The sequence below is a fragment of the Octopus bimaculoides genome, chromosome 5, assembly GCF_046866305.1.
Source record: "Octopus bimaculoides isolate indiv1 chromosome 5, ASM4686630v1, whole genome shotgun sequence".
Taxonomy (NCBI): domain Eukaryota; kingdom Metazoa; phylum Mollusca; class Cephalopoda; order Octopoda; family Octopodidae; genus Octopus; species Octopus bimaculoides.
In genome coordinates this window covers 122,248,438-122,261,511 of record NC_142932.1, presented here as the reverse complement: position 1 = coordinate 122,261,511, position 13,074 = coordinate 122,248,438, and the positions used below count along the sequence as shown (strand labels likewise).

The 13,074-nt window shown below is 41.3% G+C and overlaps 1 protein-coding gene and 1 long non-coding RNA gene across 4 annotated transcripts in view; both read left to right on the top strand.

Moving 5' to 3' along the window:
• LOC149135844 (uncharacterized) overlaps positions 1-13,074 on the top strand; it is a 303,123-nt gene that overhangs the window by 34,920 nt on the left and 255,129 nt on the right. The gene's annotated exons all lie outside the window — the stretch shown is intronic.
• The window catches only part of LOC106871940 (galactoside alpha-(1,2)-fucosyltransferase 2), a 63,114-nt gene that overhangs the window by 14,406 nt on the left and 35,634 nt on the right, over positions 1-13,074 (top strand). The gene's annotated exons all lie outside the window — the stretch shown is intronic.

The window sequence follows — 13,074 nt, the reverse complement described above, 5'->3', positions numbered from 1 at the left end:
ACCTTGGTTTTTCTCAGACTTACTGTGAGTCCAAAATATGTACATGCAGTGGAAAATCTATCCATTAAATGTTGCATATCTTCCTCTGTGTGTGCCAGCAAGTCAGCATCATCAGCATAGAGCAATTCTCTGACAAGTACTCTGAAAACCTTTGCCTTACATTTAAACCTGGTCAGATTAAATATGCTACCAGATGTCCGGAATCTGATTCCAATTCCCCTGTTACAATCCTCAAATGCATACCAAAGCAATGTGGCAAAATATATAGAAAAAAGTGTAGGGGCAGGAATATCTCCCTGTTTTACAGCGTTGTCCACTGAAAATTCGTCAGATAGATTGCCATTAAAAACTACCTGAGCTTTCATGTTGCTGTGCAATTTCTCGAAGAGGCTCACAAAATGTGTCGGGCAACCAAGTTTGCACAAAACAATCCACAGTGCGTCCCTGTTTACCGTGTCAAATGCCTTAGTTAGATCTATAAAAACCTGGTATAGTGGTATTTGTTCCTCTAAACATTTCTCCTGAACCTGCCTTGCAGAAAATATCATATCGATCGTTCCCCGCTCGGGTCTGAAACCACACTGTTCCTCAGGAATCACATGTGGACACACATTCTCCAGGAGACGTTCTAACATGATCCTCGAAAGTATCTTCCCGGTATGTGCCAGGAGAGTTATTCCTCTGGAATTACCACACACTGATTTGGGTCCCTTACCTTTGTATATAGGGATTAGAATGCCGTTTATCCATTCCTGTGGCACAGAGGAATCAGTCCAAACTTGACACAACAGGCTATGAATTTCGGAGATGTGATCCCCACCTGCTTTGAGAATTTCAGCTGGAATACCATCCAGCCCAGGAGCTTTGTTGGATCTCACTTTCCGTATTGCCAGTTTTACTTCTTCAATGGAAGGCGCATCGTCCATGTGTTGCATGATCACTCTTTGGGGGATATTATTTATGACATCCATGTTCACTACAGATGGATTATGGAAAAGCTCCGCAAAATGCTCAGGATCCTTAATAACCTCATTTCCGTCTTTTGATTTCAAGGGAACATACGTTGAGGACTGCGGTCCAAAAGCTTGTCGCAATAAGCCGTACAAGTTTTTAATGTCTTTCCTTTCATAAGATGCCTGTATTTCCTCAGACAAATTACTCCACCAGGTATCTGAGTTGTTCTTCTTTGTGTCTCCTGCCGCGATGTGGGTTCATCTTATATCTCAGATAGAAACCTGTCCAGACATTCCTTGAAAATTTCCACATCAACACCATGTAGATCTCGAAGGTTGCCTGACAGGATGGTGAACAATTGCGGCCCCTTGAAACCAGACTATTGCAGTTCTGTGTCCTTATTTTAGATGGGGAAGACCGGATCTTTGGTATGATGCAGTGACATTCAGTTCGGGATTGGTATAGCTGTCAATTCCAAAATTGGGAACAAAACCCTCCAAGATCTACAAAATATATATCACCACATATCTCTGTGGTCTTCTCTCCAGGGAATAGAAACTCAGCTCCTTTAGCCTCTCCCAGTAGCCCATCTTTTGCATCGAGTCAATCTTCTTTGTGTATTGGTGCTGGATTGCTTCGAGTTCCAGTTTGTTTCACACTCTCTGGCGACCATAGTTGGGAGCAATAGTCCAAGCGGCTGAGACACAAAGTCCTCTCTAGGAGTAAAAGGGCTTCCCTTTTCCTGGTTCTGAATGTCCTAAGAATCCATCCAGCCACTCGTCTGCACAGTGTTACCGTCTTGATAATATGCACACGAGATGTTGCATCATTGCTCATGTGAATCCCCAGGTCACGCACCGACTCTGACTCTGGAATTGTATTACCTCCTGGTCCAGTGTATTCCGATTTTAGTCTGGTATTGGACCGATAGTGGAATGTCTGAAATTTCATAGCATTGAACTGCATGTTGTTTTTCTTAGCCCATTTGTATACTTCATTCAGGTCTTTCTGCAGTTCTATGATGTCCTCTTAATCGTCAGCATAACTGGTCAGATTGGCTGAGTGTACCGCGGAGGGCATGTCTGGGAGAGCCACCACAAATAGTAATGGCTCCAGTACAGTTCCCTGTTGGACTCCGCTGAAAATTGGTGCCTCTTCCGAGTGAGCACCATTAGCTACAACTGACTCCTGCCCTTCACAAAATCATTCAGCCACTCTCCCAGTTTTCCAGTAATACCAAGGTTTCGCATGCAATTATCAACCTTGTCGAAGACCTTGGCAAAGTCGAGGTATATCATATTGACAGCTGACTGGTTTAGCTGTTGTTTCAGTACCCAACAGCTCCTCCTTGGACGGAAACCATGTTGCGTACTTGTGAGAAGGTTGTTTTCTTCTTGGAACGTGATCAGCCTTTTTGTGATGTCAGAGATTAGTATCTGCTTTGCGCCAACCTTTATGGATAGGGCATATTATATCCTCTTTTAGCATGTTGGGAAGTTTACTACATGCAAGGAAACTCTGAAAGAGTATCTGCAGTGGCTTCGCAATAGCCTTTTTGCATGTCTTTAAGAGAACAGCCAGGATTCCATCAGGGCCCGTTGCTGAGTTTGATCTCATATCATCAATGGCTGATATTACATCCTCTTCTGTTATGTTGATGTAATCGATGGTTGCCTCTTTTCCGAATAGATTCATTACATTGAAAAACTCCTCAGGCATGTTTATTTGCGTATTTTCCAGTGCAGAAGTGAAAACACTTCAGAATTGTTTATTTAGTGCTTCACTTACCTTCCCCGCGTCTGCATTTAGTCAGCTGTTATATATATATATATATATATTAGAAAAAAATAATAAAGTACTCAGATATCTGGATGTTTGTACATTTACAGATTTTAATTAATATGTCACATGTTTTATAAATATTAGCTCTTGCACCTATTCTTGTAGGTTCTTCAAATATGATTTCACTTCAGAGGATCTGTCTCTTTTGATAGTATTATTTAATGTGTAGGGGTGGAGAGAAATATATAGGATAGTAAAAGAGGGTGAGGAATGGGGGGAACGTGAGGGAGAGTGTGTGTGTGTGTTTCTGTGTGTGTAAGTATTTTTGTGTTGGTGTGTGTGTGTGTGTGTGTGTGTGTGTGTGTCCAGACAACGTCGATTTGATGAAGGATGTGAGCTAATGTTTGGCACGAACATTTGATCACTATAACCCAATCATTCGTAAAGGTCATTCGGCGAAAGCTGAGCACTCATACGTCGCCCTCGGACTTTATATACATGCGCGGACTTTCAATTTCCTTATTTCTTTACTGCCGACAAGGGGATTACATCGACCCCAGTGCGTAACTGGTACTTAATTTATCGACCCTGAGAGGATGAAAGGCTAAGTCAACCTCGGCCGAATTTGAACTCAGAACGTAAAGACAGACGAAATACCGCTAAGCATTTCACCGAACGTGCTAACGTTTCTGCCAGCTCGCCGCCTTTGAAACTTTCAGTTTCTGCCTACCAAATCTATTCAGAAGGCATTAATCGGCTCGGAGCTATAGAAGAAGTGACTCACCCAATGGACCACGTAGTGGGCCTGAACGCGGAACCATATGGGTTCGAAACCAAACCTATCAAACAGCCACACTTGTACATGTATGTATGTATGTATGTATGTATGTATGTATACTCTTTTACTTTTTTAATTGTTTCAGTCACATGACTGTGGCTATGCTGAAGCACCGCCTTTAGTCGAGCAAATCGATTCCAGGACTTATTCTTTGTAAGCCTAGTACTTATCTTATCGGTCTCTTTTGCCGAAACGCTAAGTTAAGGGGACGTAAACACACCAGCATTGGTTGTCAAACGATGTTGGGGGGAAAAACACAGATACACAAACATACACACACACACACACACACACACACACATATATACATATGTACACGACGGGCTTCTTTCAGTTTCCGTCTACCGTATCCACTCACAAGTCTTTGGTCGCCCGAAGCCATAGTAGAAGACACTTGCGCAAGGTCCCACGCAGTGGGACTGAACCCGGAACCATGTGGTTCGTAAGCAAGCTACTTACCACACAGCCACTCCTACGCCTAAAAAATGTGTGTCGCTTACAGCACCCAAGTGGTCACCCATCTAAGTACTCACTAGGCTCAACGCTGCTTAACTTCGGTGATCGGACGAGACCGGTGCTTTCAACGTGATATGGCCGTATGTACGTATGTATGTATGTATGTGTGTGTGTGTGTGTGTGTGTGTGTGTGTGTGTGTGTGTGTGTGTGTGTGTGTGTGTGTGTGTGTGTGTGTGTGTGTGTGTGTGCAAAGTTAATCTCGGTGGAATTTGAACTCAGAACGTAGAGGCAGAGGAAATACCACTAAGCATTTCATCCAGTATGCTAAAGATTCTGCCAGCTCACTGCCTTAATAATAATAATGATAATGATAATAATAATAATAATAATAGGATACAATATACACAAATGAAAGAAAAGATAAAGAAAGAGTACTATAGACGAGTTAGATCAATACTAAAAACAGAGCTCAATGCTAAAAACAAGATAATGGGTATCAACACTTTAGCTGTCCCAGTTATAAGCTACAGGTACAACATCCTTAACTGGACACTAAACGAACTATGTAAAATAGACAGGAAAACAAGAAAAATAATGACAGGATATAGGATGCACCACCCAAAATCTGACAGAAAGGCTATATATACAACGCACAGAAGGCGGCAGGGGTCTTATACAGCTAGAATACTATTATAAAATAACCACCATAGGACTGCAAAAATACCTACTCCAGAAGCAAGGGAAACTAATACAAATAGCCACAAAACACGAGCAAAACAAAAAACTGTTTTCAGTATTTAAGGAAGCTGACAAATACAAACAAGAAATCAATCTACCTAACAAATACGAAGAAGAAGAAGAAGAAGAAACAACAAAACCTATAAAACAAATGAAATCCAAACTAAAACTAGAACAGCAACGGACCATGATAAAACGATGGCAAGAAAAGCCCCTACATGGTAAATACTGGGCTAAACTAAATGCGAAAGAAATAGACAGAGAAAAATCCCAGCAATGGCTGAGAAGCTCAGGACTCAAAGCAGAGACTGAAGGATTTTTAATTGCTGCACAAGACCAAAGCCTCCCCACCAGAAATTACCAAAAACACATAATGAAAAGAAATATAACAAGTAACTGTAGAATAGGTGGAGATGGACAAGAAACAATAAATCATATTATCTCTGGCTGCCCAGTCCTGGCTAAGAAGGAATATATTCACAGACACGACAGAGCTGGGACCTATATACACTGGAAGCTATGCCAACATTATGGAATAACAACAGAAAAAAGATGGTATAAACACACGCCAGAAAAGGTCACAGAAAACGAGAAAGCAACCATACTCTGGGATATGCCAATACACACAGATAGAGAAATTAAGGCAAATAGACCAGATATAGTTGTCAAAGATCATGAAGAAAAAAAATGCTTTCTAATTGATGTATCAATACTAGCAGATGACAACGTTTCTCTAAAAGAAATGGAAAAACTTTCAAAATACAAAGACCTGGAAATAGAGATAACTCGAATGTGGAATCTAAAAACAGAAACAATTCCTATCATAGTAGGTGCCTTAGGTATAATAAAAAAATATTCAGACAAATATATAACAAAAATACCAGGACTCACAAATATATATAACATACAGAAAATTGCACTACTGGGTACTGCACACATTCTACGCAAAACACTTTCAATACAGTAAACATAAGAGCACCACAGCAAACCACAGCACATACCCAAGGCGCACAGAGCTGCGCTCGGTAGTGAAGTGAAAGCACGTTATAAAAATAAAACTACTGAATAATAATAATAATAATAATGATAATAATAATAATAATAATAACAATAATAATAATAGTTAAAGGAAGCTGACAAATACAAACAAGAAATCATACTACCTAACAAATACGAAGAAGAAGAAGAAGAAGAAGAAGAAGAAGAAGAAGAAGAAGAAGAAGAAGAAGAAGAAGAAGAAGAAGAAGAAGAAGAAGAAAAGCTATAAAACAAATGAAATCCAAACTAAAAGTAGAACAGTAACGGACCATGATAAAACGATGGCCAGAAAACCCCCTACATGGTAAATACTGGGCTAAATTAAATGCAAAAGAAATAGACAGAGAAAAATCCCAGCAATGGTTGAGAAGCTCAGGACTCAAAGCAGAGACTGAAGGATTTTTAATTGCTGCACAAGACCAAAGCCTCCCCACCAGAAATTACCAAAAACATATAATGAAAAGAAACATAACAAGTAACCGTAGAATATGTGGAGATGGACAAGAAACAATAAATCATATTATCTCTGGCTGCCGAGTCCTGGCTAAGAAGGAATATATTCACAGACACGACAGAGCTGGGACCTATATACACTGGAAGCTATGCTAACACTATGGAATAACAACAGAAAAAAGATGGTATAAACACACGCCAGAAAAGGTCACAGAAAACGAGAAAGCGACCATACTCTGGAATATGCCAATACACACAGATAGAGAAATTAAGGCAAATAGACCAGATATAGTTGTCAAAGATCATGAAGAAAAAAAATGCTTTCTAATTGATGTATCAATACCAGTAGATGACAACGTTTCCCTAAAAGAGAAACTTTCAAAATACAAAGATCTAGAAATAGAGGTAACTCGAATGTGGAATCTAAAAACAGAAACAATTCCTATCATAGGAGGTGCCTTAGGTATAATAAAAAAATATTCAGACAAATACATAACAAAAACACCAGGACTTACAAGTATATATAACATATAGAAAATGGCACCACTGGGCACTGCAGACATCCTACGCAAAACACTTTTAATACAGTAACCATAAGAGCATCACAGCAAACCGCAGCACATACCCAAGGCACACAGAGCTGCGCTCGGTAGTGAAGTGAAACCACTCTATAAAAATAAAACTACTGAATAATAATAATAATAATAATAATAATAATAATAATAATAATAATAATAATAATAATAATTTCAATTTTTTTCTACAAGGGTAGCTTGTGGGAGGGGATTAAATCGATTACATCGACCCTAGTGTGTAACTGGTGCTTATTTAATCGACCTCGAAAGGATGAAAGGCAAAGTCGACCTTGGCGGAATTTGAACTCAGAACGTAGCGGCAGGCGAAACACCGCTTAGCATTTCGGCCAGCATGCCGCCTTAATAATAATAATAATAATAATAATAATAATAATAATAATGATGATGATGATGATGATGATGATGATGATGATGATGATGATGATGATGATTGCCTTCACCAACTCCTTTCTTCCGACTCACAGATCTACTGAGATTGGTACCATCCACTTTTACAATTTTCGCAACTTAAACTCACCCTTTGGTAAACTCACTCGAGGACAGCACCTCCCTCTCCACCCTCACTTTCCTTTTCAAGTGCAACTTGAAAAAGTCGATGAGGGCTTTACCAAAGAGTAATGATTCTATTCTCATTCCTTTCAGCCTCGTCCATCAGACAACATCATTCGCCACAGCCATTAGACAAAGAAAAACTGCCATGCCTGCCCGATTAAAGGAGAGCGGCGGGGCAATCATCATTATGGACTTGGCTGACAGACGGATCCGTCCCACACGCGACAGCAGTAAGTCATCAATACTCAGACACTGAACGAGTGCATGCAGAACGGTTTCGTCGCTCTGCGAGCACCTTGGACAAAGCCCGCTTGACAGCACATCCGTGCCGGTGGAGTTTATCTCGAACCGATAGCGCCCCACCGGTAGCATTGCCAAGCCAAAGATATCTGGAAATTATACATAATAGTACCCGACCGGAAAGTCCTCCGGAATAGACTTGCTAGTTCGTCTTCGTCAACGCCTAGGGCCTTCCCGAGGACCTCGTCGCACGTTCTCGCTACTAATCCTCTGTTTATAGCCAAAGTGGAAAATCCACTGATCTTATTACCCGACTTGTAGAGGACAGTGAGCGCCTGACGACATTCTAAGTGCCAGGCGCCCAGTCTCGGCCTATCCTTTACTCTAGAAATCGTTGCAGGTGGAGCAACCTGAGTGCGTGTCTGCGCATCAAAAGCCATGGAAAGCTGCCACGCATAAGGAGTTGGTAGCAGACTGACCGTTTGGCCATTGAAACGCGTCCCTTCTACAAGGAAATAAACAGGATACGATCCAGTCTAATCAAGCAGTAATTGGGGAAAGGCACGACGGTCAGACGATAAATAATGACAGAGGCGATGTAGGCACTTCTTCCCGATTTTTCAGGGACAGCTTCCTCTCTGCTCATTTCTGAGTAAGACAGGCCATCCTATTCGTCACCGCTTACCAATTCTTATCTACCTGGAGGTCGGGACCGAACCAAACCCCAAGCAGTTTAACTGGTCCGTCAGTCCACCGTCGGACGGCACCGATCTGCTTCTCCAGGTGCCCAGTCGCAATCCCACAGACTTGTCGGCGTTGATTTTGGCCCCTTCAATCAATTCATATTCATTTACAATGGGGCCGACCGTCTCTACTTCGGAGGCGTCCGACACCATAACGGTGAAGTCGTCCGCGTACGTCGGCACTACCCCCCCCCCCCCCCCCAGTCCAATTTCGAAAGGGAGGCTGCTTAACTGTTCCAACTTCCGCAGCAATGGCTCGAAAGTCAGCACATACAGAAGGGGTGACAGCAAGCAGCCCTGACGGACCGAACGTGCGATACTAAACGATTCCGATAGGTGGCCATTTACTTTGACCACCGAGCAGGTGCTGCTGAGCGTTGCAGCCATCCAGCCTCTGAAAACGGGTCCGAAACCAGCCGCTTTAAGGACGGCTTCCAAGTAGCAATCGTCGACCTTATCGAAAGCTTTCGACTGATCTATAAGTTATGGGCCGAAAATTCACCAGTACGTCCCCGTTGGCGTTGTCCTTTCTCAGCAGTGTTACCACACTCCAGCTAACAGCACTAGGATTTCTCCCGTTCAGCTGCTAAGAGGCCGCCAAACAAATCTGGTATGAATACATAAAATTCATAGGGCAGACCATCCAAACCGGGCGATTTGTGACTTGTGCAATAGCTCCTCACCTCTCGTATTTCAGTGACTGTAATCGGCTTTTCGTAGAATCTCGCGTCCGTTACCGAGAGCCGTAGTAGGCAGTCCAGGTACGAAGTAAAGTCCGTTACCGTCGTCGACCCATCATCTTCCTCAAACAGCCGCGCAAAGTGTTGCAGGAAAGCCGCACACATCTGCTCAGAACCGAATAGCACGCGGCCGTTCTGATTCGTCAAAGACTTGATCGTGGCTTCGTTTCCACGTCGCGTCTCTACCGTCCGGGCTATCGGACGGCTTTAGTTCCTTCGTGTTTTAGAGCAGGGGCTTTAGCTCTGACAACGCACCCTTCATGTTTCATCTCAAAGAAATGGTCAAGGGCCATTTTCACCGCTAACACGTCGGTTGCGATGCCTTTACTAGTAGCCTCTTCTAGTTTGCTAACTAGTTCTCTTTGTAATCTATTTCTTTCTATTACTAAATCTTTGCTAAACGCTATCGATTCTACTCTAATCGCTCTCTTCAGAGCGATATACCACCGGTTGTTGACAATTGCCCCCGTCAACTGCCGTTTAACTAGTTCGTCAATCCGGTCACTGTAGTCTTTGCGAGCCGGTAAGGATGCATTCAACTTCCAGTAACAGGGTCTCTCTCTACGAGTCCTATTTAAATCGACTGTGCATATAAAAAATTTGTGATCTGTACAGCCAACCAATTTAAATTTTGGATAACTTAGGCTATCTATATCCTCTGATATAACAATTACTCTATCTAAATACGATCTGGATGACCCGCTGTGGTTGCTCCATCACATCGGCACACCAGGTAAATCCAGTCGATACCTGTCAGAAAGATGGAAAGTCTTGAGTAGGTTTTCAAGCCTTCTACACTCACTTCTGCTATGTACTAAACCCACTCAGTCCTGCCGTGCGTCCAAAATACTATTCCAGTCCCCCATCAGTACTAAAGTGCAAGACGTTCCCAAGAATATTTCTAGACGCCTGAAGAAATCTGGCCTTCTATTCCCTGTTGGGGCATAAACCGTCACCAATCTAAAGGCGTCACATTCGCTGCCACTCACATCCAGGACTACCACTCTACCATCCGGGCCCAGGAAGATTTCCTGTAGTTTGAGATATATGGATTTCCGGATTAGCACTGCTACACCACCACCCGCTCCCGATAGACCACAAGATGAGAATACCTCGTAGTCCTCGAAAATGGATGCTAAAGACAGGAGTGGAAAGATTATACTTACCTAGAAAGGAAGGTGGAGGAGGGTCAATATCAGTAGAAGACTGCGTAGAGTTAGCCAGAGTAGATATAGACTCCTATGTAGGTTATAGTGAAGAAAGTTTATCATGAGCTGTTAGAGTCACAGCAGGACATAGAGAAACCAAAAAAGCCAAATGAAATTAAAAACCAGAAAAAAGACTAAAAGTTATCTGACTGGCAAGAGAAGGCTTTTCATGGTAGATTCCCAAAGATAGTTGCAACAAATAGTAGAAGTGAGACATGATTATGTTTGCAGAAAGGAAAGCTGAAAAGGGAGACAGAAAGATCAAGCATTAAGGACTAATAGGATAAAAGCCAAGATAGACAAAAACCAAGTAGATTCTTAATGTATGCTATGCAAATCAATAGAGGAAAGCGTTACTCATTTAGTAAGTGGACGTAGAATACTGGCACAGAAAGAATACAAGAAAAGACATGATAACTTAGGGAGAGTAATCCACTAAGAGTTATGTAGAAAACTAAGATTTAACCATATTGATAAATAGTATGAACATGAATCTATTAAAGTACTAGAAAGTAAGAAATAGAAATATATGTAAGAAATATTGTGGGATTTTAACATGAAGACTGACAGAGTAATAGAAGCTAGAAGGCCTGATTTAGTAGTAGTAGTAGTAGTAGTAGGTAAAGAAAATAGAAAGTGCCAGATAATTGACTTTACGATCCCAAATGACGAGAAAATAGCAAAGTATTAGGACCAAACCATTGAATTACAGAGACTATGGAAAGTGCTGGTAAAATGTATCCCTGTAATTATAGGTGCATTAACCTAGGTGCGCATATCACTCGACTTCGGCCATGTTAAATTACTTGCTCTCAAGGATTTAGTTCAAACGTTCTCCGACCAAGATACGCATATCACTCGACTCTGGCCATATCAAAGTACTGCTTTCAAATACTTAGTTCAAAAGTCCTCATACCTTGGTACACATATCACTCGAATGCGGTTCTCGCTACCGCTTCCAGTGGTTTTTGAACCTATGGGTCTCAAACCGGGTTACGCTTATGTCTTGACTGCGGCTATGCATTTCGTCTATTTTTACTGATCATACAGTTCTGTTAGACAGACATAGAAAACCATCACATTTTGAGAGACTGAATTCTCCCTCTTCTTCCTTCTTCTCCTACTATCGTTCTTTCAGATGCTGCAATTCTTTTCTGCAGTAAAGCATTATCGTCTTTGTATCACCTAGTATCTTACCGTGTATCTCGTTCATTTATGATTGTTTGAGAGCACCTTCGTCTTTCAGACAGTGGCTCTACTATCTTTATACTCTTTCCTCAAACCAGTAAGAATGCTTGTGTTTGGAGATATCTGCTAAGGCAGTGGCTGCTTCGTAGGTTGCTTGAAGCAACTGTATCCAACGAACAGCGGCTGCTGCAGTGCCATTCGGAGGAGCGTCAAGTAGTACTTTTAGTTGGTTGGTTATATCTACTGCGAGTGCACGTTGCAGTTTAGCGTTCTTTAGGACGATGACAACCAGCATATTTCTGCCAAATGTTTCGCTGATAAATTACATGTGGTTACAGCCATCAGCATTTGGATATTCCAGTTTGATTAGTTTACTCTTGTTTCTTGTCGATCACAGAAATAGAGAAGCCAATGCTGTGCTTTCCACATTGGGTTGGATTAAGCCGAGTGGAGCTATTCGGATTAGAGCAAGCGTTGTAATCCTTAAATAGAGTTACCTAGTTATTTGAGTAAAATCTTGGGCAGTTGCCACTCTTTCAAATATCCATGAATATCACACTCAAATCGTCGGTCTGCAGATATCCACTGGGCAGCTTCTAACTTCTCAAACCTACCATCTTTGACCTGCCTCTATCTACCTCCACTGGTCTTCTTCTTCTTCTTGCTCCCTCCTCCTCCTCCTTCAAACGTACTAAAAAAATTGTACTGTCTTGTTTGGTACGTTTAGGCAGGTAAACAGGAAAAGAAAAGTTAGGTTGCTTTTAGAGATAAAGAGAAGGTTGTATAAGCTGAGTATTACTAATAGCCAGTGACGGCTTCTTGTGGGTTGTGATAGAAAATCTTATCTCTCATGACAGGGCTAGAAGAAAGGACTAGCGTTTATATTTCAAATATGCTGAAGGTCATGAAATCGGTTACGATTACATGTTTATATGGCATTCAAGAGGTAGCTAGAGTTACATCCTAAGACAACAATAACATTTTAGATATACCCAACAGCCAGTAAATAAATGTCAAAATGTCCAATATAAATACATACACATATACATATATATATTAATACATACACAGATATACATGGTGACGCAGTTATTTTGAAAAAGAAACAAGACACAATATAGAAATATAAGTAAACCAGTCAGCTGTGCCTCTGTGATCTGGCTTCACTTTGTTAATGTACCAAATTACTCATGCATATAGTTTATTGCTGGGAAATTCATGATCGTTATAGTATCGATTTCCCTCTGAAATAGATTTATTTTGTGCGTGTTTTCTCAGAAAGAAGGTAATTTGGCGGAGACATTAGGACGTCGGATACAGTGGGGTACCCAAAAGTAACCGGGGATCTATTTTAAAACGGGGGCCACATTTTTCATTAATGTTTTACGTAGTGTTTTTGGTACGGAAAGACTTTCAAACTTCGTATACTTATCTATTTTGTGTTATAGAACAGAAAAATATTTTTGTATTCGAATTTATTTCATGTAAAAAATTGTCTTATTTCGATAATTTCAACCAATCACTGACAAGTATTCAGTTGTTTATAT